The 27,883-nt window shown below is 32.8% G+C and overlaps 1 protein-coding gene across 3 annotated transcripts in view; it reads right to left on the bottom strand.

The window, feature by feature from the left end:
• Nucleotides 1-27,883, bottom strand: part of LOC150108816 (uncharacterized) — a 285,940-nt gene that overhangs the window by 253,720 nt on the left and 4,337 nt on the right. For 2 of the 3 annotated variants that reach the window (XM_090403463.1, XM_090403478.1), the window contains exon 2: nt 7,165-7,299. The exons of the other annotated variant lie outside the window; for it this stretch is intronic. The gene's annotated coding sequence lies outside the window, so the exon portion shown is untranslated. The remainder of the gene's footprint in view (nt 1-7,164; nt 7,300-27,883) is intronic. 3 annotated transcript variants of the gene reach the window in all.

Below are 27,883 nucleotides of genomic sequence, written 5' to 3'. Positions count from 1 at the left end.
ATGGCAACAATATCATCAAGAGATTTTTTTTTCTAAATTGGTACATTTGTCATAAGCATCCATGTGAATTGCAAGTCGTTCTATCAAGCAGTTTGTTTTATACAGCTGCCTGAAGCAAACGTGTTGTCTAAAGCAAACGTATCAGACAACACGTTTGCTTCAGGCAGCTGTATAAAACAAACTACTTGATAGAACGACTTGCAATTCATATGGATGCTTATGACAAATGTACCAATTTAGAAAAAAAAAATCTCTTGATGATATTGTTGCGATCTATGGTCGAGGCGGAAAAAGTTTCAGACAACCCTCCTATATACAGGGTGTTCGGGATAAATTTGACAGTTTCGTAAGGAAAAAGAAAATCTTCTTTGTATCTATTAAATTTAATGAATTGACAAAAAAACATTACAGGCAGAGTTAATTACAATACTATCAACAAGATTTACTCAAAATAACCACCATTAGCATCGATCACAGCTTCAATTCTGCTTCGGAACCTCGAACAAGCTGATGCTACAGTCTCCCTGGGAAGGGCCGCAAAAACTGTTTTAATTTTATCCATTAACTGGGCTTTTGTATTACTGGAAGTGCGATTGGTGTCTTTTTCAACTGCGCCCCATACAAAATAATCCATGGGGTTAAGGTCTGGGGAGTTTGGAGGCCAAACATTTGGACTGGTGAAGTCGTAGAAATTTTCAGACAACCATTTTTGACTTTTCCCAGAGGTGTGGCAAGGGGCCGAATCCTGCTGCCATACATACGGCCTACAATTGGCTACCCTTGTTATCCAGGGCTTGACTACAGTTAGCAACTCCACGAACAAAGCCCGAATTCCAATGCCAGGGTTCTTCAACACCTGTTCCTGCAGATTTGCGAGGAATTCTGCTGTACGAACGCAATCAGATCGTCTGCTAGGGATCTTTCTTCTTGCTACATCCTCGTAGTCACCATTGCAAGTCTCTAGTTCATGCCTGATTGTTTTTACTGTATTCAGGGAGCATTGGGCAGCAGTCGTAATATCCTTATTTTGATGGCGGGCACGAATCATCATGATACAAGTTATTCTCTTCCATGATTCAGGTGGGTTCCAGCTATCCATCCTTTCTGACATCTTGTATATGAATGAAGAAGGGTCCAAACTTTTAAATGAAGAGAAGTGTGTGTTAATACATGTAACTTACGGAAAAATATAATTAATTATAAATATGTCAAATTTATCCCGAACACCCTGTATATATATATATATATATATATATATATATATATATAAATAATGGAAGTCTTCGAAATATTACACATTGCTCAACCGGCTGATAATGCTGTTCGGAGTTTCCAGATTAGCTCGCGAATAGTCCTATAATCATGCTGCTACTATTGGTGTTTACTCTCCTAGGATGTTCTCAAAGAAATTCCGCATAAAGTAAAGCTCTTCAAGGGTATCGAGGAATGCTTGGATTTGAGTTTGGGCACTACTACCATGCCATAAAAAATACAATATTTCACTACTAAATTAAAAAAAAAAAAATTAACATAAACATTTCATTAACTATATTTAAGTAACTTAATGGTTGCACCTTTTTGACAACTCGTATGGCACAGTATATAAGTTCTTTTCGCTATACCCTTTGGTATTAATTTGGTCTAGCTACTCACTGATAAAGCCTCAATAAAGACTGAAACCGGTCTGGGTAGTGACCTCCCACCATAATGTAATAACAGCATACATTTCCTAGAAAATGTGTTTTTACATTATGGAAAATACCAAGAATAGCGATCAGAACTTTACCACCTTTCTTGCGAGTTGCCCGAGTTTGTACTACCTACTAGGACTACTTTACTTGCATTAGCTCACGCTAGTGAGCTAATGCAAGTAGTCCTAGTAGGTAGTGCTAGGATCGCCGATACTTTTATAGTTTACTATACTATATTCGGCATGAAACTCTCTGATTCCAATCTTTGAGTTTCTTATTCGGTTTTAAAACAATGTGGGATTTAATACCCCCGTAATTTAAATAATAAACATAGTACTTCACTTCATCTCATTTTCTAAAACATTTGCTCTTTGCTCACCAAAGGATATCATTTCTTTTTAAGTCGGATTGAATACAATAAGATATATGAAAGCCTATCACAAATATGAGGTTGTTTAACTTCCGGTCAAGGTATTATTTCTTTCTAATTAATACCTTTCTTCACTGCTCAACTTCTAAGACTATAAAATCTCATACCCTACTAATATGAAATATAGTTCATAATCGTATATCCAGGCTGGTGAAAAAAATTCATTCTCTAGAATACTGGTGTTTGCCTCTCTCTCTCTCTCTCTCTCTCTCTCTCTCTCTCTCTTCCTCCCTATTCCCTTTCCTGGAGCTCTGCATTACATATTATCAACAAGTAGTTTAACGGATGTCATTCCAAAGAACTGTTGAGGGATCTAGGATTGTAAATAGTTGTCCTCGCTCGTGTTATGCGATACATGTCTCGGTTGTTATGACAGTGTAGTTGAAGTAATTTCTTAGTAACACCGCCTAGTGTTTTAGATTATTAAAGCTCAGAATTTTGTGCATCGCCTTACGGGGTTCCGTTATTGGCTGTTGTATATAAGGCGTCCAAAATCGCTGTTGAAATAATTTTCCTATGTACGGGCAAATCTCGCTTAACGCGATGAATTAATCAATCAATTAATGCCCGTTAAACAAAATCGCGTTGAGCGAATGCAATAAACAATAGGAATAATATTAATTCATCAATCGGTCAGCGTAAATTTGGAAAAAAAAAAGTATAAGCTATATTAGAGAATAAAATCATCAAAGTTAATAAAAATAAATTGATTAAATGTTTATTTAATATCTAAACATTTGATTGAGCTATTTTTTTTAATTAAGTAAAGATGTTTGAATCGTTCTCGACGTTTTCACCTTGTCATGGAATTTTCTAATATAATGATATAGAAGTTTTTTACATTACATAGAATCATGTTGTTTACTTGGAATAGCTTTGCCATTCTATGCAGTGTCCATTTGCAGTGGCAATCTATGAAAGGCCAAGATATTTTGCATGTGTTACGGGTGTGATTTCGGGACATTAACAGCGGCTATTGTTGTTAATGCAAGGATATGTGTGACAGTGTAGCGATAGTGGTGCGGGGTCCATGATTCTTAGATTATGTATTATTAACACCTGGGTCTTGGTGTCGTTGATTACTATTATGTTTTGATAGAAGAATGTTGTGATTTCATTTAGGTATCGTTGTTCTTTGGAGAGAGCCATATTGATATCTGTGTGGCCTGCTAGTAGCGCGGTGTCATCTGCGTAATGATATATTTGACTTCGTGTGGCCAGATTGCGAACGTCATTAATGTTCGTGTTGAACAAGGGAGGTGATAATATGGCATCATTTAAGACTTTGTCTTTTACTTTATGCCCCGACTGTAATGTGTGACAATTCTTATTACCTGTGTTCTGTTTGAGAAATAGTCCCTGAACCAGCAGTATATCATCTTCAGTATATCAAAAGCGATATCTTCTAATAAAGATATTGTGCTTTTTGTTTTCTGGAGGCCGTATTGCTGCTTTTTTTTCCAGAAAATGTTGTAATTTTCTAAATAACTGTTTAGTCTAGTGTGTATTCTTTTTTCAAGCATCTTGGAGATAACCGGTAGGTTAGCTATTGAGCTATAATTCTGTGTATGATTTCTTTCGTTATATTTCTAAATAGGCGTAATTATTGCAGATTTTAGTTGTTTTGGAATAATGCCAGTGTCGAATATTATGTCCAGCAGTCTCAGAAGTATTGAATTTATATGTTCAAAGTGTTATAAAAAATCTGTAAATTTTATTTTTTCTATTCTAGCGTGGTATTTGGTTTTAGCTGTAAGAAGGCTGTTTTTATGGGTGTAAAATACATGGTTTGCTGTTGATGTAGTGTTATTAATATTTTGTTCATCTTTGGTAGATTATCTCTTATGAGTTGTGTAATATTGTTTGTGAAGGAGTAGTTGAATTAGTCCCTAGTTTCTCTTGGTTCATATCCTGACCAGATTTTTTATGATAAAATGTTGTGATGAAATTTTCTTTTTTCAAATTATTACTTCGTTAAGTGTAGCCCATATTTGCTTCATATTTTCATTATATTCCTTAAATGTTTGAACGTCTTAATGTCTTTTGTTTGTGGTAAGTTGATTTTATTTGTGTTTTTATATAATATATGTAGATGAGTGGTTACTAGGTGACTTTTGTAGTCTTTTCCATAGATTTTCGTTTACAGTAATATTGTTTGGAATGTCGCCGTTTATCCATGGATTATTGTCTGTTTCTGGCCTCGGTCGTGTAGGCTATGTTGCTTTTTTGTATATGTCTCAGAAACTGAGTAATTCTTGTTGGATGATCTTGTATAAAGTTACAGGGTGATTTATTTTGAGTATAGAAATCCAGTCTGTATTTTTATAAGGGTTTCGATAATAATCTTTATTATGATCGAGTTTTGTCCTGTTGTGCGGTGTAGGGGAGAGGGGAAGGTAGGTGGCTTCGGTAAAGATGCTAAATATTTTCCACAACAATAAAGCGACTTTAACCAATACTTTGTATATTGAATCCAAGAACTACAGAGAAAGATCCCTCAAGAAGGATCCCGCAAATAAAACATTAGGGAATCCTAACCATAAAAGAAGCAGAACTTTTCTCTGTGATACATCAAATCACAGCACTACAAAGGTCCAGGAATAGATGGCTTCAGACCTACGAATAGCAAGTAAAACACGCAACTGCCTCTGCCCGTTCATACTATCACTAATAAATAAAATATTTAAAACCGGACAAATACCATTATTTTAAAGAGTCTCATAATCACACTCATATACAAACATGGAAAGAGAAATTTCGTTAATAATTACAGATCCATAGCAACACTATCACTTATTAATCAAATTATGGAGCGGATCGTGCTAAGGAAACTCCCAACATATACAGAGATCTTTCATATTATCCCCAAAACATGTTGTTTTCAGTAAAATAAAGGAACAACATCTCTCTCTCTCTCTCGGAATACTTAATAGTTTACAGACTTAATTAATACGCCTTAGATCAAAACAAAATTGTGATAGTAGTCTTTATCGATTTAAGTAAAGCATTTGACACATTCACATATCAAACTTTATCAGGAAAACTAAGACATGATGGAATAGATCGGCTTATGCACAAGTAGTATAGAAACTACCTTCAAAACAGAAAACATATCACACGCATTGGATCAATACGCAATAGAAGCTATCAGTTACCTATGGAGTGTCATAGGGAGCTGTTCTCTCCCTAACTCTATTCAGCACCTATACACACGATATTAATCAGCTACCTCTTAAAGGCGAGATATTACAGACTGGCTCACCAAAATTCACCTAAATTCTGATGAGACAAAGTTACTCATATTTATAAATCCAATGAATCACCCATTTGATTTTATATATATATATATATATATATATATATATATATATATATAGAGAGAGAGAGAGAGAGAGAGAGAGAGAGATACACTACCACCATCCGACTTCCACTCTCCAACATAAAAAAACACACAGAATAGTAAAACCACTACTATCACTCTGAGTTGAAACAATATGATACCTTTGAATTTACTTAGATATGAACTGGAATGCTACATAAACCATCTAAAATACAAACTCCAAACAATAACTAGAACCCCTACGGGTAAAAAGGCACTTCTCACACTCCTAAAAGCAGTAATATGCAAACCGCTATGCTAAAATATACTAAGATACCCTATAACAAATTATGCATTCTGTGCACACTACAAACTAAATACATTAATATACTTTGAGTAAAACATGATAAAACTGATCTTTTTGGGAAGAAAGAAACAGTACCGGCTTTATATACATTGCAATGTTAGAAAACAAAATACTAACAGTAAAACACTTATGTCGCTATGCAGCAATGGTAATCTATTATTTGGAGCCAACTACAGAATAAACAGAACATATCAAGACCTCATACAACTAATTATATCACATATAAATATACAGTAATAATTACTACGGGAAAGCACCTGGAAGCTTCTACATCCCAGATATGCTAAATAGACTACCTTTTGAAGACAGGAACCTTATTCACATTATACAATAACATGAAAAGAGCCTTATGGACATACTATGCAAGAGAAATACGCACCTCATAGATTTACACAATATGTTCAGGCTTTCTAAAATTATCATGACATTCCAAATTATCATTAAAATGACATTCAAAATTATCATGGCGTGTGAATTTCGCATTGCACAGCTGTGGTGAATATCACAGCTATTAAACATCAGCCTACTTCCAAAACAGCAACCAAACCAATGAACAATAACTAACCAGTGTCATCCTCAGATAATCTTAATAAAAAGCTTCGAGGATGTAACAACGAGACATTACGTCTCAATCGGGATCAAAACGAAAAAGCGAAAAAAATCCATTTATTACACCTGCACCATTTGAATACATTTAACCAAAAATTAAACATAAAAATACCAAAAAAATTTATACTTGGTCTTAATTTTTTTCCCAAATAAGCAAAAGAAAGTTTTGCAGGTGAAATATATTCACGTCTGAGCTATTTGTATATAGTGGCTTCATGTCACTTGCCTTAGAATGTATTCCATAATGCAAAGCTCCCTCTTTCAGCCGTGTATAATGCAATTCATAATGGGAAGGTCCACTACCCAGACTGGTTTTGACCTGGTCTCTTCAGTGGAAGGAGCCAGACCGGCGAGAGATACCAAAGTTCAAGTAATGCGGAAGTAATATATATCTCATATACAAGTAGACAAAAGACATTCTTAATAAAAATCTCTGGATGAGAAAACGATTTAGAAAGTTTTAGAAATTTGTTACTTTCTACATCTTTCTCTTATCCAGAGATTTTTATTAAAAATGTGTTTTGTCTACTTGTATATGAGATATATACTGTATGACCTCTCCATTATTTCAACCTTGGTATCTCTCCCGAGTCTGGCTCCCATATGGTGTGCTTTACATTATTCAATACATACTAAGGCAAGTGATATGAAGTCATGAGCCTCTATATGCAAATAGATCAAACGTCAATATATTTCACGCACAAAAATTTGTTTTGCTTATTTGGTAAAATCATTAAAACCATCATACCGGTCATTATGGATCAAATTCGCATCCTCGTACGCTTCGTATTCATCACATATTTCAATATAATATCAATGGTATTATTATTGTCTGCAGAATGGATTTAGAAAAGGACGATCATGTATAGACCCAGCCTTTTGCCTAAAATTAATAATAGAGAAAAGAAGAGAATATAATTTAGAAACACATATTGCATTTATTGACTTTGAAAAAGCATTTGACAAAGTTAAAAGAAACATATTATTTAACATATTAAAAGAAAGACAAATACCAAATAATATCCTAAAAGCTATCACAAGTATATATGAAAATAATCAAATACAAATAAGATTAAATCATGAGCTATCATATAAAAGAGAGATAAACCAAGGGGTCCAACTGGGATGTCCCCTCTCAGCAACTCTTTTTAATATCTACTTAAATGAAATAATAATAAAATGGAGTAAAAATTTACATCAAGAAATTAAACTTTCACCTACAGTTAACTTAAACACTCTCCTCTTTGCAGACGACCAAATAATAATTACAAATTCTGAAGATAACTTACAGAAAGCTATTTTAAATCTAAATGAGATATCCAAAGATTATGGTATGATAATATCAACGGAAAAATCAAAAACTATGGCCTTTAAAGGACAAGATCCAGCAAGAACTAAAATAGTAATAGATAACAAGATCTTAGAACAGGTGAATTCATTTAACTACCTAGGATGTATGATCACATATGAAAATGAAAAAGATATAAACGTAAAAATTGCAAAATACTTAAAAATAACAGGTGTAATTAACTCTATATTTAAACCAAACCTAGTAAAAAAAAACAAACCAGACTAAAAGTATACAATACATTAGCCTTACCGGTCTTAATGTATGGAAGCGAAATCTGGACAATAAAACAAAAAGACAAACAAAGATTAACAACAGCAGAAATGAAGTTTATGAGAAAAACTGCAAAGTATACCCTATTTGATCACAAAAAAAACGAAGATATTATGAAAGAATTAAACCAAGAACCAGTAATAGAAAAAATTAAAAAATATAAATATAAATGGGTGGAACACGTTCAATGAATGAAAATAGAAAGATTACCAAAACAAGCCTTAAAGTACAAGCCATTAGGAAAAAGAAAACCAGTATGTCCTCTTAAACGATTCAACAATGACTTCTAAGGCCGGAACAGGCCATGCTAGGCCTAAATCCTTGATACGTATGATGATGATGATGATCAATGGTATTATAATTTTAATATGCACTTCTCATCCACTATAACCTTGACTTCTATAGACGTGTCTTGGCTGGTAGCATGGTTAAAACCAAGTAAAAAATTTCTTGATTTATATATAATTATATATATATATATATATAATTGTTTTAAAAAAATTTAAAATAGCACTGTGAAAAAGTAAAACAAATGCATTCAGCATTTATTTTACTTTTTTATGTATGTGTTGTATGTTAACAGAAAATGAATGTTAACGGATAATGAAAATTGTAAATCAAAATAATCTCTAAACTGAAATTGAAAAAAAAAAAATTTGTAATTTATGAGACAAAGTAAAGTGTTACAATTATTGTTAAAATAATAATTATTATTTTTTTTATTTTATTTTATTTACTTTTTTTATTATTAATTATTAGAATGAGTAGGCATATGGATGTTTACAGCATACGCTTATGGCCACTCCTATTTTTGTAGTTTTAAAATGGATTTAACTCATGTCATATATTTGATTTGAAAGTGCTACTGAATAATTATACTTGTTACGCTGAAGAGAGGGACGTTTTTCATCGAAATCGGCTATGTAGAATCCAAATTTTGTGTGCTGAAAGTCATAGATAGAGTGAATTGTTGTCAAAGCTAGCAAAGAATGAAGGACGTCGCCATTTTAAAAGTCCTACCTACAGTAGTTGCTAAAGGGAAGAAAGTGCAAAGGTCACCAAGCATAATGAGCTGTAACAGGTGCAATAAGCTATAAGCGGTCCCCATTGTTTTCACTGCAGTTGGAAAGAAGACTATAAATGCTCCGGGATCTCAGAAAGAACATGGAAAACAAAAAAGAGCTGCGAAACATACCAAATGGCTTTTTTCTGCAATGACGTGAGTATTGCAGAAAAAAGAACAGGTACCAAACAAAAGCAATGACACACACAGTACGGCAAGTAAATTTTTTGTCCTGATCCTAAGATTACGGACAACTTAGAATATTTTAAACTTATGGATGCATAATAATCCATGGGACAAATTAACAAAAAACTTCGAGGAGTGCGAATATTATTTACAGCATAATAATGATAGAATAGAAGATATACTTAGAAGTGAGAGAGACATAAAAAGAAACGAACGGTATTGATTGAAGTGAAAGAAAACGTAAAGCGCGATAATAAAGAATTGCAGAAAGAGGTAACTACTCTGAAGTGTCAAATCGAGCATACCATTTTTACTCGTATATATAACTCACTTTTTTTTCCCAAAATGAATGCTAAAAAATCGTGATTTGAGATATATGATAGAATTTTCGGAAACTAAAGTTTCCAGAAAAAAACTGAAAATTGGTATGACTTTTCAAGAATCTCTTATTCGCTATCGCTACTTCAGGCCCCGAAAGCGGTTTCCTTGTGTGTATTGTTCTAAGTCACCTAACCAAATAACCTCATCTTCTTTCCCATTATTTCAAGCAAAAATTATCAGTAATTTACTAGACTTGAGATACGTAATGAACAATCCTTTACGAATGACTATTTAGAAATGAAAGCAGACAGCAATGGTAGACCAATATAGATAGAGCAGATATGAAGACATGCATATATGATTGGTGCCTTATTAACAAAAGATCGCGAAACCCTACAACATATGTGTATACAATGGAAGCCGAAAATTGTTGAGATGTAATGCAAATTGTTTTCAATCGAATTCCATAATATCTGAAACATCCATAACAACATTCACTATATATTTCTTTGTTTTAGCACGTTCATGACTGGGTGGTATTTAGCCCGTTATCATTCCGATGGAACTTCTAATTACCATTTGAAGTTCCATTGGAAAAATATACTGCTTCCGGAAAGGCAAACTCACACAAAAGTTCAAACCTTCCATTGAATTTTATTGCTGTTGTTTGCATGCCCCTTCTGAGTTGAGCTGGTGGGCACACACATTATTTGGCACTATCGTGGTAGAATTTTATTTGAAGTTAGATTTTGTGATCTGTCTTACTGGCACTGAAAATTTCAAATGCAATCAAACGAACATTTATTTCATGTAATTGAAGAATGGGACATTAGTTTTTAGTTAGATACTGGGTTTATCTGTGCAAGATATGGTTTGCTTGATTCTAAACAGCAGAGTTAGTGAGGGAAGGGAAATGTGATTCATTAGTTAGTGCCCTTCTTATCCTAGTTTTCTTTAATTGCACTATTTGTTAAGAAATATATTACGCAGACTGAAAAGGTCTGTGTATCATATTAAGTGATACAATAAAATACTTGTTTTTCTTGCATCTTGTATAATGGTTGTTGGGGAGGGCAAGTTGTTTAGCCCTGTGGGAAGCGAGTTACTATCGTCCCGACGTGAATGTTTTTGAACTTTTTTTAGTGGCCGAGGTATATGCGAACTTTGTGATTTTTTTTTGTTTTTTTTTTTGTAAAGTAAAATCAGGGGCGTGAGTATTACACGAAGGTGAGTTATATTCGAATAAATACATATACTACAAAAAGAACGAAAAAAGCTACTAATAGAGGGAATACCAAAAGAAAATATGATTTAAGCTCCATTATGCAAGTGATTGGAACCGACATCAGTATTTCAGTCGCAACGACAGTCATCACCTCTGTTAGTCGATGACCACACAAAAATAAAGAGAGACCACGACCACTCATCGCTTGATTTACCAGCAAAAGTGTGAGACCACATTCTTGCAGCAAGCAAGAAAACAAGGCCAACAACATCGATCCTATCTCACAAGCAACTCCCAACTCAAACCAATTTGTCGATATTATGGTTTCTGTCGAATAATTATAAATTTCTGCAAATAATTATAACTATTGGGTACTTTGTACATGAATAAATATTTCTTACTTACGGATAGGGTGTAATTGATGAGATATTGTTTAAATAATCGATATTTATTACAAATGTAACAAATTATACATTTTGACATGAAATAATTTTAACAAGAATAACAACAAGGATAGCCAAAAACTATTTTGTTAATTTTTAATAGGGCATATGTTTCCATTAACAGTCAAAACAGCTGTACATCTTGATTGCATGGACCGGATAAGATGGTCAAAGAGTTCTTGTGGGATATTTCCCCAATCTTCTGCGAGAGCAATTTCTAGCACTTGAAGCGATCGTGGTGGCACCAGTCGAGCAGAAACGTGCCTACCTAAAGCATCCAGGCATGTTCGGTTGGATTACTATCTGGTGAACAGGCAGGCCAGTCCATTCGTTCAATACCTTCTTCCTCAAACCACTCTTGTACAAATTCGCACGGTGTGGACGAGCATTGTCGTCCATAAAATAAATTCTTGGTCAACTGCAGCATCATATGGACGAAATATAGGTTCTAAAAGCTCATCGTGATACCTTTGGGCTTTTAAAGCACCGTTTCTGATAAAATATTGCCACCTATACTTATTCCAGCCCATACCAACAAACTCCCACCGTGATATTGGGGTCTTTCACGAACCAACTGTGGGTTATTTCTTATTCCACTTTCACGCCATATCAAGATACGTCGGTTATCTGGTTGCGGACTAAACGTAGACTCGTCACTAAATTGTACACGAGCCCAATTCTCATTTGTCCAATTGCCTGAGCCCAAATTCTTCGGGCTCTTTTGTGATTTGCAGTAAATGGAATGCAAACATTGGTCTTCGAGCATATACACCTTTGGCATGAAGACAATTTCGAACATTTTCCATCTCCAGAAAGCGATTCAAAAGTCGTGAAATTATGCTTTGAGATACACGACAAGCTTAAGCGAAAACTTGCTGCGTTTGTCCAGTTTCAATCGATCAATGGCTCTCCAAGCCATTGATCCGGGATATCATGTTGCTCTGCCATTTTTAACAAAATAATTGGAGGTAGGTGACACAAGTTTACAATTGAAGTGATAATTATGCACTGTGAAAGTGAGCACAACAAGCCACGTTTTTATACCCCCCCCATATGTTAATACGGCTATGACACTTTCCGACAAGTCTTAACATGATTTTGTATGCAGATGCGTGTTCTACACTGTTGTATATTAAGAATATTTTAACATAAATGTGTTACATTTGTAAATTCTTTTTTTAGAACTTTAAATTTACAAGAAAACCAAATCATCCCTTAATTGTTTTGTGCAGTATATATATATATATATATATATACCTCAACACTGGAGTCCATACTTTAAAAAGTGTTCTATACCAAGGAAGGAATACAAAAAAAAAAAAGAAAAACACTACGAGTTTTTGTGGACTAAGGATTCACAGATATTTATGAGACAGAATGAAAACACTCGAATTTATATAATTGCAAGAAACTCCGACCTAAACAGTCTACCAATATAGTACATTAACTCTCCCACTCCTTGACAGCAATATTTAAAATTGTCTCTAAAATCTATAGCATGGAGATTTCAAATCTCTGCGAATATATCCTATGTAAAAATATAAATTTCGAAGTCTTAAATCATTGAGGAAATGGACAGTAAACATTTCCACAAATACCGACTTCACAATCGCACACACAAACATCTAAAGTGTCAAGAAACAATCACTTACACGAATAACACTGCTCAACTACACCTTGACAAGAATAAACGTACTAATCCTCACCGAAGTTCCAATAAATGACACAGAAGCATATGCATATGACATCAATAACTACAATTCCTACACCTTATGTAAATCAAACGAAAGAGGGGGTGGAATCGTAACATTTATCAAAGAAAAATACGAACTCACGGTAAAGCAAATTCCTTTTGAACATGAGGAAACACAATTAGTGAAAATCAAAAATAACGAAATATTGTCAAATACACGATAAACATAATACAGTGGAACCTCGGTTGTCGAACACAATTCGTTCCCAAAGGCTGTTTGGAAACAGATTTGTTTGAAAACTGAAAGCATAAGAATTAATGTCAAATTGGAATAATCCGTTCCCGATCCCGAGATGATTGCCTATTTAATCCTTTACAACAGTACTTCATGCATAAAATCGTATAGAAAATAATGAAAATGCATAAAATCATACATAAAAAGAATAAACACAATAAATAGATAAAATATAGACGAAAAAGGGTGATCTGTTTCCACAAAACTTGCACCTCACCCCATTTCACACACATATCTTTGATCAAAGAAATAGGAATCCTCCCATCATTCCTCTGTGCCTGAAGACATTTCTTCAACCACCGTCTTTTGCTGCTTCATCTCAAGGTGTTCCAGATTTTCCGTGGTGGGTTCATTCCTGTGGTCCTCCACATCAGCATTGACAACTTCTAAGCCCATGCTTTTGCCCAGAGACAAAAATCATTGACAAGAGCAATATACTCGGCCTCAAAGCCCTCAATGTGTCTACTACACAGTCTGGCTACAATGCACGATATTAATCAGCTACCACTCAAAAGTAAGATCTTCCAATACAGATGATATAGCTATAATATCCATCCATCATAATGAAGCATAGCCCATACAAATATGCAACATGACATTAATCTGCTCATAGACTGGCTCACCAAAAATTCCATACACCTAAACAGATAAGAAAAAATTAATGATATTCAGAAATCCACTGACTCGCCCAGTTGATAACAAATATATAACCATCCAACATCCACTCTCCAAATTAAAAAAAAACACAGTAAAACCACTACAATCGCTCGGGTTGGAACAATACGATACCTTGGAATTTACTTCGATGCAGATATGAACTTGAATAGCCATATAAACCATCTACACAACAAACTTCGAAGAATAACTGGCAAACTCTACAGGGTAAAATACATAGTTCCCACATTCCTACACCAATATACAAAGCACTATGCCAAAATATATTAAGATACGCTATAACAACGAATGCTTTCTGTGCACCCTAAAGATTAATGTCGTCACAGTACAAAATGATAAAACTGATCTTTTGACAATATCAACTTTATATACACTGCAATCTCAGAACACAAAATACTGACAGCAAAATACCTATGTCACTATGCAGCTTTGCTAAAACATTTCAATGCCAGCTACAGGACAGTTAGAAATACATACCGTATAACAAGACCTCAGACAACTAATTATATCACATATAAATACAACTGAAAGGCCCAACGAAGCTTCTGCATCCGAGATGATGCTAAATAAATTACCTTTTGAATATAGGAACCTTACAACTACAATAGCCTGAAAAGAGCCCTAAAGACACACTACGTACACACCTAACAAACTTAATGAAACACAATATATTAGTTCAGGCTTTACAGTTCAGTGACAGGAAATTATCGAGCGCGCGCGTGTGTGTGTGCGTGCGTGTAATGTAATATATACATCATATGTAATCAAATGCATGTATGTATGCAATGTATATATGACATACAATTTAAATATGTAATCAAAATTTTAATTAAGAAAAAATTATTATTATTATTATTATTATTATTATTAAAACGGATGCACGCACGCTGTTATCGCTGCTCTCGTTTTAATAAAGTGGTTTTAACTCATGGTTTTAATTTGAAAGTGGTGCTATTTAATTCTACTTGTTACGCTAAAGACAGAGACGTTTAATTCATCGAAATCGGATATAGTTCACTCTATCTATAACTGAAAGTTATAGATAGAGTGAACTGCTGTCACCAACCTGCAAAGAACAAAGGACGTCGCCATTTTAAAAGTCGTACTACAGTTTCTAAAGGGGAGAAAGTCAAAAGGTCACCGAGACATCAAAGGTCAAGCAAAATGACCTGTAACAAGTGCAATAAGCCATTAAGCGAATGGGACAGTCTGCTTTTTTCGGGATGCGGACAACACTACCAATGCTCTGGGATCTCAGTAAGCACATGGAAAGCTAAAGGAACTGTGAATCGGATCGAATGGAGCTGCCTACAATGCCCTGATAAAATGAAGAACAAAGAACAGACGTATATCGAGGTAAGCCCCTTCCTGATCCTAAAATTACAGATAATTTAGATTCAGTCAAACTCATTGTTAAGGACTTGATAAATACACACATGGAACAATTTAACATAATTTCGAGGAGTATGAACATTACATACAGTACAATAACGTGATAATCGAAGAAATATTAGGAACTGTATGAGACATAAAGACGAAATGAACTGTAGCGATAGAAACACAAGAAAACCTCAAGTGCAAAAATGAAAAATTGCGGAAAGTGGAAAACACCCTGAAATGTCAAATCGAACATTTGCAGTCTTTGACTACAAAAAGAACATAAAAGAACTTGAAATAGAGGGAATACCAAAAGAAAAGACAGAAGGCTTAAGCAACATAGTGCAACTGATCGGCACCAAAATTGACATTCCAGTCACAACCACAGACATCGTCTCTCTATTAACCGAGGCCCACAAAAAACTAAATGAGACCGCCACCAATCATCGCTCGTTTTACCAGCAGAAATCTGAGGGACTGCATTCGTGCAGCATGCAAGAAACAAGGCCGAAACCATCGATCCTAAATGAAAAGAAACTCCCAACAACAATCTATATATATCTGAACACTGGACCCCATACTTTAAAAACTTTTATACCAGCAAGGAAAAAAACAGAGAAAAACTACAAGTCCTTGAGGACTAAGGATTCACAGATATTTGTGAGACAGAACGAAAACACTCGAGTTTATATAATTGCAAGAGAATCCGACATACATGATCTACCAGTATAAAACATTAACTCTGCACATCCTGAAGAACAAGTTTTAAAATCACGTTAAAAACCTAAACTTAAATGGAGACATCGAATCTAGACGAACATATCCAGTCAGACAATATAAACTTCAAGGCCTTTGACTCTTTGAAGAAATAGACAACCTTTCCACCAAAACCGACTTCACGCTCATACACACAAACATAAGAAGTATAAAGAATTACTGGCGCTTACATTGATAATACTGTTTAGCTACACCTTGACAAACATAGTTGCTCTAATACTGACAGAAGTTGCAATAAGCGACACAGAAATTTAGGCACACAATATTAATAATTACCAAACCTACAAATTATATAGCTAAACAAAAGAGGAGGTTGCATTGTGGCATTTATCAAAAAAAAATACATTGTGACGGAAAAACAAACTCATTTCGAACATAAGGAAACACTAATTTTGGAACTCACAAATAGCATCAAATACAAAATAAACATAATATACAGTCCCCCAGATAATAATCCACTCAGATTTTTGCATGAATTAGAATCATGGCTAAGCGGCATTGAACCCCGTACAACAGATACGCTCATCCTAATAGGAGGCATTAGCATAAATACTCTTCTCCACCCTTCTTCAACCACTAACACACATACCGTGATATACTAAGTCAATACAAGATAAACTCTACCATAAACTCCCCAACAAGCGAAGAAATATTCAACAATTCATTAACTCAATCATGCATTGACCATATTAACAAAAGGCCATATTAACAAATCTATAAATATACATCATCAGTAATTAACGTCAAAATTTCCGATCATCACTTTGTCTCAACTTCGTTTTATTATATCTCTTCGCTATCCCTCCAGTACCAAAAAACTCGCTCATATTAAACAGTATTGTCGACACCCAATTAAAAAAATACAGACTGGAATTGCCTACTTAAAACAAATGATTCTGTAACTTTATACGAGAACTTCCAAGTAATGTTCACAGAAATATACAAAATAGCAACAAAGCCTACACAAACGAGGCGACAAACAGCCAATAATCTATGGATAAATGGTCACATTGTAAATAGTATTACTGTAAAAGAAAATGTGTGCAAAAGACTAGGAAAGTCACTCAACACTCAACTACAAAGATTACATAAAAACACAGAAATTCAACAAACAACAAAAATTCGTAGGGCTAAAAGACACTACTACGTCCATAAATTTACAGAATATAATCACAATATGAAGCAAATATGGTCTACACTTAACGAATTAACTCAAAAAATGAAAATTTCAGGACACGGTTTTATTGCAAAAAGCTTTGGTCAGGATATAAACCCAGAGCAACTTCATTCAACCATGACTAGAAGACTCATTTAACCATGAATTCACAAACAATATCACACAAGTCAAACAAAGATAATCTACCAACAGTAAACCAAAAATTACCAACGCAAAGTGAACAGCAAACTATGTATTTTCCACATGTAACAGAACAGAAACTAAAAGAAGCACTGTTACAGCTAAAACCAAAGCCGACTCAAGGAATAGACAAAATTGATACTCGTGAAATAATATTTGACACTGGAATTATTTCACAACAACTAAAAACTGCGATAATTATGCCAAATTAGAAATATGGTAAAAGAAATGATACTCAGAACTACAAACCAATAGTTAACCTACATGTCATTTCAAAATTTCTAGATTAAATAACACGCACCAGACTATAGAATTACTTAACATTATCTCATACACCATTACAGCTCTCGGAAAACAGAAAGAACCATCACTTTATTAGAAGACATCGCGGACGCCATAAACAAAGCCCTCGATAAAAACAAGTACGCTGTCCTTATACTTCTTGACTTTACAAAAACGTTTGATACAGTTGAACATGGCATACTACTCACCAAACTATACTCAGTTGGGATAAGAGGAATGTTGCATACCTGATTCCGGAACAATCTCTCAAGCAGAACACAAGTAACAAAAATAGGCTCATGTTACAGCAGGGGTATACAATTAAAAGTCACATAAGGCGCTATACCATCATCTACTCTATTCAACATATACATTAATGATGTTCATAACCTGGCCACACGAAGTCAATATTTCAGTACGCAGATGACACCGAGCTACTGGCAGTTCACAAAGATACGAACGCGGCTCTCACCAAATCACAGCAAGGCCTAAACGAAAGTACAATATAATTCTATCAAAACTCAATTGTAATCAACGGCACCAAACCACAGATGTCAATAATGCATAATCCGAGAATTACTGCACTGTTACACATACTTCCTGAATAAATAACAAAAATACTCGCCAATGTCCCGAAATCAATCCCGTATCACATGCAAAATACCTTGGCCTTTACACAGACTGCCACCTTAAATGGAATAAACATGTAGATTATCTACATACTTCACTCCCCATCATCGAAGCAAAACGTTTTCTACTAAAAGACATGATTCCATATAACATATAAAAACTCCTATATCACGGTACCTGTGAATCTCTACTCAGGTACGGTATAACGGTCTACACAAACATATCAAACATCCACCTCCAAAAATTAGAAATATTACATAGGAAAATCGTGTCAACAGCGATTTGGAGAACTTACGCACAACATCCAATATTCGAACCGCTGATGATACATAGAATCCTGAGCATTAAAAATCTGAAGCACTAGATAATGTTACTAGGAAATTATTTCAACATCACCCATCGTAACAACAGACATATATCACATATCACGACCTACAACAACTCATATGGTTCTTTTGTTAGATCGCATCTGATACACACGCTACTCAACAACCTACCAACAAATTTAAAACACCTAGACAACTGTAGAACATTAAAACACGAACACTAGAAATTATACCAACACAGTTAATATAGCATTAACACTTATATATACACATGACAAATCATCGGCATCCAATGCCTACATTCCATCCATAAACAGTACCAAACAACATAAGTAGTGAAGTCTAATCCTGCTCTCTTCATAAAAACTAACCCTAACTTCCAAATAGGAGGGATTAGCCGCCTAATTCAACTAATCCTCATAATTATAGACTGCAAATTATTGTAATGTATTTGTCAATACCGTGTATAATAATAAACAGTGATACTGTTATGGGGAAAAAATGACGCGTATTTATATTTAAAGAATAAAATATAATAAATTAATGAGGTACTTTTGCATTTTCCACATTTTAATTTCCACACAATAATAAACTACTTTAAACTGCATGCAGAATTTTGTACAGAGCAGAAAATGTAATATGTGTTAATCGTACATATGTAAATACTCTGGGTGATGAAAATAGAAAAAAATTATTATTTAAAAGAAATTATATCTATTGTTATTGTATATATAGAGTGTGAAATGCAAAAAATCTGTAATAATCATCACTGTTCATATTATAATAAAATACGTTGTAAACAATTATTATTATTATTATTATTATTATTGTGGACGTGTGGTCTATTCTGCTCTATGGAGTTGAAACATGATCATTGAAGGCGACAACCATCAAGAAAATCGAAGCCGTTGAGATGTGGCTATACAGAAGAATGCTAAAGATATCATGGACAGAAGAAGTTACCAATGAAGATGTCTTGAAATCCATTGGCAAAGCTAAACATCTTGTACAAATAATCAAGAAACGAAAAACATCATATCTTGGCCACATCATGAGAAACAGCAAATACCAACTTCTACAAACTATTTTGGTAGGAATAATTGATGGCAAAGGAACTAGAGGAAGAAAAAGAATATCATGGTTTGACAACATCAAGACGTGAACAGGAAAGAGCAGTGCACAACTGTTCAGATTAGCACAAGAGCGCAGTTTGTTCGCCAAGATGGTCGCTGACCTTCGATAGAAGATAGCACAATAAGAAGATTATTATTATTATTATTTAAAACATGTCATGTACGTGCAAGTATCTGTTATGTACAATTGTGTTCATGTAAAATATAAACAATATTACATATATATATATATATATATATATATATATATAACATTCTTATATATATATATATATATATATATATATATATATATATATATATAACATTCTTATATATATATATATATATATATATATATATAACATTCTTATATATATATATATATATATAACATTCTTATATATATATATATATATATATATATATAACATTCTTATATATATATATATATATATATAACATTCTTATATATATATATATATATAACATTCTTTATATATATATATACATATATATAACATTCTTTATATATATATATATACATATATATAACATTCTTTATATATATATATATACATATATATAACATTCTTTATATATATATATATACATATATATAACATTCTTTATATATATATATATACATATATATAACATTCTTTATATATATATATATACATATATATAACATTCTTTATATATATATATATACATATATATAACATTCTTTATATATATATATATACATATATATAACATTCTTTATATATATATATATACATATATATAACATTCTTTATATATATATATATACATATATATAACATTCTTTATATATATATATATACATATATATAACATTCTTTATATATATATATATACATATATATAACATTCTTTATATATATATATATACATATATATAACATTCTTTATATATATATATATACATATATATAACATTCTTTATATATATATATATACATATATATAACATTCTTTATATATATATATATACATATATATAACATTCTTTATATATATATATATACATATATATAACATTCTTTATATATATATATATACATATATATAACATTCTTTATATATATATATATACATATATATAACATTCTTTATATATATATATATACATATATATAACATTCTTTATATATATATATACATATATATAACATTCTTTATATATATATATACATATATATAACATTCTTTATATATATATATAAAGAATGTTATATATATATATATATATAAAGAATGTTATATATATATATATATATATATATAAAGAATGTTATATATATATATATATATATATATATATAAAGAATGTTATATATATATATATATATATATATATAAAGAATGTTATATATATATATATATATATATAAAGAATGTTATATATATATATATATATATATAAAGAATGTTATATATATATATATATATATATAAAGAATGTTATATATATATATATATATATATAAAGAATGTTATATATATATATATATATATATATATAAAGAATGTTATATATATATATATATATATATATATATAAAGAATGTTATATATATATATATATATATATATATAAAGAATGTTATATATATATATATATATATATAAAGAATGTTATATATATATATATATATAAAGAATGTTATATATATATATATATATATAAAGAATGTTATATATATATATATATAAAGAATGTTATATATATATATATAAAGAATGTTATATATATATATATATATATATAAAGAATGTTATATATATATATATAAAGAATGTTATATATATATATATATATATATAAAGAATGTTATATATATATATATATATAAAGAATGTTATATATATATATATATATATATAAAGAATGTTATATATATATATATATATAAAGAATGTTATATATATATATATATATATAAAGAATGTTATATATATATATATATATATAAAGAATGTTATATATATATATATATATATAAAGAATGTTATATATATATATATATATATATATATATATATATATATATATATATATATATATATAAAGATATTAAGAATGAAAAATATAACTTAAGAAATTATAGCACTATTGCCTAAATATTATAAACTTTATGTGCCTCTCTGAGAGGTAATGATAAGTGAAAGGAAAGTGATGTACCGAATTGTACACATGGTTATTACAGAATTATAAAGTTGTGAAATTGTAAAGTCTTATTGTCATTGTTGCTGTCGATTTTTTTATTTTAATTATTATTGTGAAAAGTGAAAGAATGCATACGGTATTAACTGTCGCATGTTAATAAAAAAGTAATTGTCACTGAATTGTGAATAAAAATGAATTTTAAAATTAAACTGTAAATGACAAAATGCAAAAATAGCCGTATAGCTCTTAAATTAAAACTGTAACTGTATATATTTTATTGATTTTTTTTGTTTTGTTTTGTTATGATTACTATTAATTTTAAGATTATTCATAATATTACATTTTCCTAATCATGATGCCAGATTCGTTGGCCGAACGATTAGCGTTCGCTCTCCAGTCAAAAGGCAGCAGGTTCGAATCCCGCCGTGGGCTTGTTTATGATTGTCTGTAAAAATACTAGTGGTGGCAGGCAGTAGATGGAGCATTTATAAATGATGAAAATTGAGAAAGAGAGTTGTATAGCAGGTGCCCTCCCTCGATGAGTCTTTGGACTCCCTGGAGGTGTCACATAATAATAATAATTTTAATAACATGTATCAAAATGTACCCTACCCATGTAATTTCTTTGAAATGTAATAAACCATGTTATTATTATTATATTTTTAACAAATACCAACGCTACAAATTATGTAGACTATAATAAAGAGGATGCGGCATAATCGCATTTGTAACCACTTTCAACATGCGTAAACATTACATTTGGAAATTATGATAAACCCAACATATTGCCCACCCGCCACCAGATAGGAACCGTCTCAGCTTCTACAAGAATTAGAAAGAGACATGGTTAACTGACATCAACATTTACACAAAAGAAAGACTTATCCTAATAGAAGATATTTACATTAACACTCTCGACCAATGGCTCTCCAACCGTTAACACGTCTTGAAATATTAAGCCATAAGAATCGAAACCTGACCAGAAAATTCCCCAACAATAACAGAAATTGTAAACGACGCTCAACTTCTTAACACCATGTCGTATGTCTTTTACTAAGATTTTCTCCCCCATGATTTTCAGCTATTGATATGCTCTTGACAAGACTCGTTTGTCAAGGGCAAATTCAGCTTGACTTTTGCTTGTTCACAATTTTTTTTTTTTGTCTTCCTCTTGAGCATGCTTGCAAAAATATTACGTGAAACATTTACAACTCCCTTCTGTGCGTTTCTGGTAATTCATCTGTAATTTCCGATTTGTTTCCTTTCCATATGTATACATTGGTAGAGTGAGAGTTCTACTACATTCAAGAGGAATTCTACTTTCTCTCCAGAACTCTTAATCAGATAGTGTAACCACTGTGAAATATTTATTTCTTCATATTTGGGCAAGCATTTCATGCGTTTCATCCTATTGAATATGTTTCTTCTTCTTGGGTTCCCTCTTTTGCTGAACGAAAATGCCAGTTTGCGAGGATTAGCTAGGAGGTTTTCTAACATCTTATGAGACCAGCTAACTCATCTTCACATGAGAAGCTCTGATAAAGGCTTTTCGCGTTCTAGACGGGATTCTAACCTGGACATTTTCAGCAACAGAGCATCTTTGAAACTATCTGAGCCGTGTTTTGATCATATCCTGATTCAACGAGTGGAGATATCACTATTACTGAAAACATAATCAATGACGTTTTTTATCTTTTTCAAAACCATGTAATCTATATCGGAATTTATTCACATTATTTTTGTTGGAAATAATGCTAGTAAAGACCAGTACATGCATCGTCAACAGTAATTCAACAGGTACACACCTTCGCAGACCACGGCGATCTCGTTTCTGAAAGAATGTCTTAGGACCACAGTTACCTCTCTTAGACAAGCAATGTGGGTTATTTTTCCACTTATTACATTATTATTAAATTTGCTCTTAATGACAAATTTGTACACGACATTCGTTACGTTATTAAACATTATATTTGTCATGAATACCAAACATTTCTACTCGGTATTCATTAATTCCTGCTGTTTAGAGTTGAGTTTCTTTTCTAGAATATCTCTTTTTTAATGTAAGCGGTCTTCCACAACAGCTGGAAATCGCCTGCCATTCAAGAAGTTTATCAAATGCAGGAACAAATATAGGTATAAATACACATACCGGTCACTGAGTTAGAAACGTTTATTAAATATCGTGTTGGATCAGTAATACCGATCCTCTTCAATTCCCTGAGCATAGTTCGTTGAGATATAGGTCAGGAACAGCCTTCATAAAATGCTTCTTTCAGTTCCTGCACAGAAGTAGTTATAATCCTTTTCAAACCACGACGATTTCGTTTCTGACAGACTGTCTTAGGACTACAGCTACGCCTGTTCGACAAGCAATGTGGGTTATTTTCCACTTATTAAAAATCCGTAATATCTCCCATTTGAGAATCAGACACAGAAAGATCATCTGTTTTTTTCCATTTTGATCAAAACTATTGACAGTTACTAACCAGCAGCATTCTTATATAGTTGCCTAGAAGACGCAGTGACGCACGTGATTACGTATTTTGCATATGTACGTAAACGTGTACGTAAATATGTAAGTAAACATCCCTTACCCTGCGTAAGGGACGTTTACGTACATATTCATAAAGGTTTCTAATTCAGTGGCCTGTATGTGAATATGTCACTATCAAATTTCGCAACTTAATATTTGCCTATATAACCTTTTTGAAACTGTCTGCTATTCTAGAAGTTTATTTTCGTGGTTAGTATAGATAATTATTTCTTTCGCTGATCTGTGTTACTTACTGTAACGTCTTATAGGAACCTATAGTTACTATTTAGATAAATCTCTCCGTTTATAATCCTCTTCGTACCATACTTTTGACATTTAATTCGAAATGGAGCATTTTCTAATTGTTCTGTTAGTTCCCCTTCTTTCTTTTATGTTGCCTATCTTCAGCTCTACAGGAGTGGATTATACGTTTATTCCAGTAGATGAGCGATCACGTTCGCCGGGATCCCGAAGGAATATAGCAGAGGTATTAAGCAATCTCCTGTCGTTATCATGTCGATTAGGGATGGCCCTAGTCGGAATGATATTCTGTCATGTTGTATCATTATTTTGATTTTGGTTAAGCCAATATGGGATATAAGTTGGTCCGTTCAGTTCGTTATTGAAAGTCGTTCTTCCATCATTCCTACAATACAAAACATAGTATATTTTGCTGTTGTGTCGACAACAGATTTCTTTCCTCCTTTAATTTATTATTTATATATATTGTGTGTGTGTGTGTGTGTGTGTGTGTGTGTGTGTGTGTTTCTCTTGTAAAGAAACAAAGCTGTATGCATATAACCCATTCGCATAATACGAGGCTGGTATGAAAGGATCTCTGCCTAATAATGAAAAAACAAAGTAATAATTTCAAAATTATTTTTACTTAAGTATAAAGAGCTAATAAGCTTCATTTCGGCAATGTTTTCTTTGCCGAAATGAAGCTTATTAGCTCTTTATACTTAAGTAACTTAATGGTTGCACCTGTTTGGATAACTCGTTCGCAGAGTATATAAGTTCTTTTCGCTATACACTTCGGTATTAGGTCTAGCTACTCACTGATGAAGCCTCAAAACAGGCCGAAACCGGTCTGGGTAGTGACCTCCCTCCATAATGTAATAACAGCATACATTTCCTAGGAAATGTGTTTTTACATTATGGAAAATATCTAAGAATAGCGATCTGAACTTCCCCCACCTTTGCAACGAGACGTCCGGTATTGTACTACGTACTAGGGTCACTTGCATTGGCTCACGCTAAGTGTTCGCCGATACTTTATAGTTTACTATATTCGGCAAGAAACTCTCTGATTCCAATCTTTGAGTTTCTTATTCGGTTTTAAAACTATGTGGGATTTAATATCCCCTTAATTTAAGTAAAATTATTTTTATTTTTCAACATAATGTCCCTTAAGATTCATATAGTACATTTATTCCAGCGATGTGTGTGTGTGTGGGTGGGTGTGGAAAGAAAGAAAGAAAAAAAAAGTGGCATATCTGACAGCTGTTGCTAGATTATATTCCTATGACGCATTTTTAGTACAAAATAGGAGATTTTGGCCTATATTGGAGTCAGTGCTAACTAGACAGATCAAGATTACCTACAACAATTTTGGCGTGTTTGCTAAAACAAAATAATGGCATAGTCATGATACATTATGGTGATGGTCGTAGTCAACTAAAATCGGAATATTCACACTGTTAATTTTTGAAAGAACTAAAGCTGTGTGCATATAGCCCATTCGCATAATAGGAGGCTGGTATGAAAGGATCTCTGCCTAATAATGAAAAAACAAAGTAATAATTTCAAAATTATTTTTATTTTTCAACATAATCTCCCTTAAGACTCATATAGTACATTTATTCCAGCAATGCTCCGGCGCCATTATCCCGTCCCTGTAGTGAATCTCAGTAAGATCTGCAAAATACCCCTCTACAGCTGCAGTCACCTCTTGATTAGAAGGAAAACGCTGACTAGCGAGGAAGAATTTTAGTTTTGGGAAGAGACAGAAGTCATAGGGAGCCAAATCTGGGGAATAGGGTGGATGTTCCAACAATTCATAGTGCAGATTCCTTAATTTTCCCATTACCAAAACACCATTGTGGGCAGGTGCATTGTCCTGATGAAAGAAATTTTTTTCTTCTGTACACCGAGTCTTTTTCTCACGAATTTGTTCGTCTACTATGGTTAAAAGATCGGAATAATATCTCCGGTTATTGTTATACCCTTTTCAAGATAATTATAAACAAAATGTCTTTAGAATCCGAAAACACTGACGCCATGACCTTACCTGCTGATGAAACCGACTTTGTCTTTTTTGGCGCTGAACAACCGGATTCTGTCCACTGCTTCGACTTCTGTTTGGATTCTGGTGTGCAAAGGTGAATAAATCTAAATTTTATTGTCGAAGTTTTATTCTTGTTAAAACGCTCCAAGAACTGTTAAGAGATTTTCATGCAAGTAGGTTTTTGATCTGCTGTGAGCTAGTGCGGCACCTTTCTTGCTCAAAACATTTTCATTTGCAATTCTTTGTGCAAAATATATCGTACACATTCATTTGAAATGCCCGTTTTCTCAGCAATTTCACTCACTTTGACTCATCGGTCATCCAATAACACAGGGTTTCCCAAACTGTGTTCTGCGGAAAGTGAATAAGTGTTCCGTGAAAAATTATCAAATTATGAGCCTGGTATGGTTTTCAATGCTGCGACAAGTTCAAGCATGTTTGAAAATCAGGCGCTCCTCTCTTTTCGCGTGGATTGTGCTATTAAGGCCAGCGCGCGCTGGCCTTGACTCAACCGCCTGCTGTTGTCAACACCTCCGAGCGCGAGTGAATTTCAGGAATTGTGAAGTGTTCTTCGTAGGAAACTTTTGTGAAACGCTGCAATATCATATCGTGCACTTGATCAATGATTTCTGGTTTTGTTACACTTTTTGGACGTCCTTCACGTAGATTATCTTCCAGGCTGGTACGGCCACGTTTAAACTTGGCAGACCATTTTTTAATTGTCGAAAACGAAGGAGAAGAGGTCCATAAACTTTTATGAGCTTCGAGTGAATTTCTTTTAGCGTTAAACCTTCTTTTACAAAGAATTTTATAACAGCACGATACTCAATTTTATCCATTTCAAGGGATACAGACAACATTTTTGTTTCCGACAGCTGTATAAAACAAACTACTTGATAGAATGACTTGCAATTTCATATGGATGCTTATGACAGATGTATCAACCTAAAAAAAAAATTGCCGATAGTGTTGCCATCTATTGTCGATGCCGAGAACTTTTCAGACTACCCTCCTATGCGACTTCTGGAGTGTGCTTATGCATCACTTGAAGGATATTTAAATATTAT

The sequence above is a fragment of the Typopeltis vanoorti genome, chromosome 2 (assembly GCF_054136105.1).
Source record: "Typopeltis vanoorti isolate ZY-2024b chromosome 2, IOZ_Tvanoo_1.0, whole genome shotgun sequence".
Classification (NCBI taxonomy): Eukaryota; Metazoa; Arthropoda; class Arachnida; order Uropygi; family Thelyphonidae; genus Typopeltis; species Typopeltis vanoorti.
Note: the sequence above shows the minus strand (reverse complement) of the source record. Positions and strands in the feature narration are given on the sequence as shown.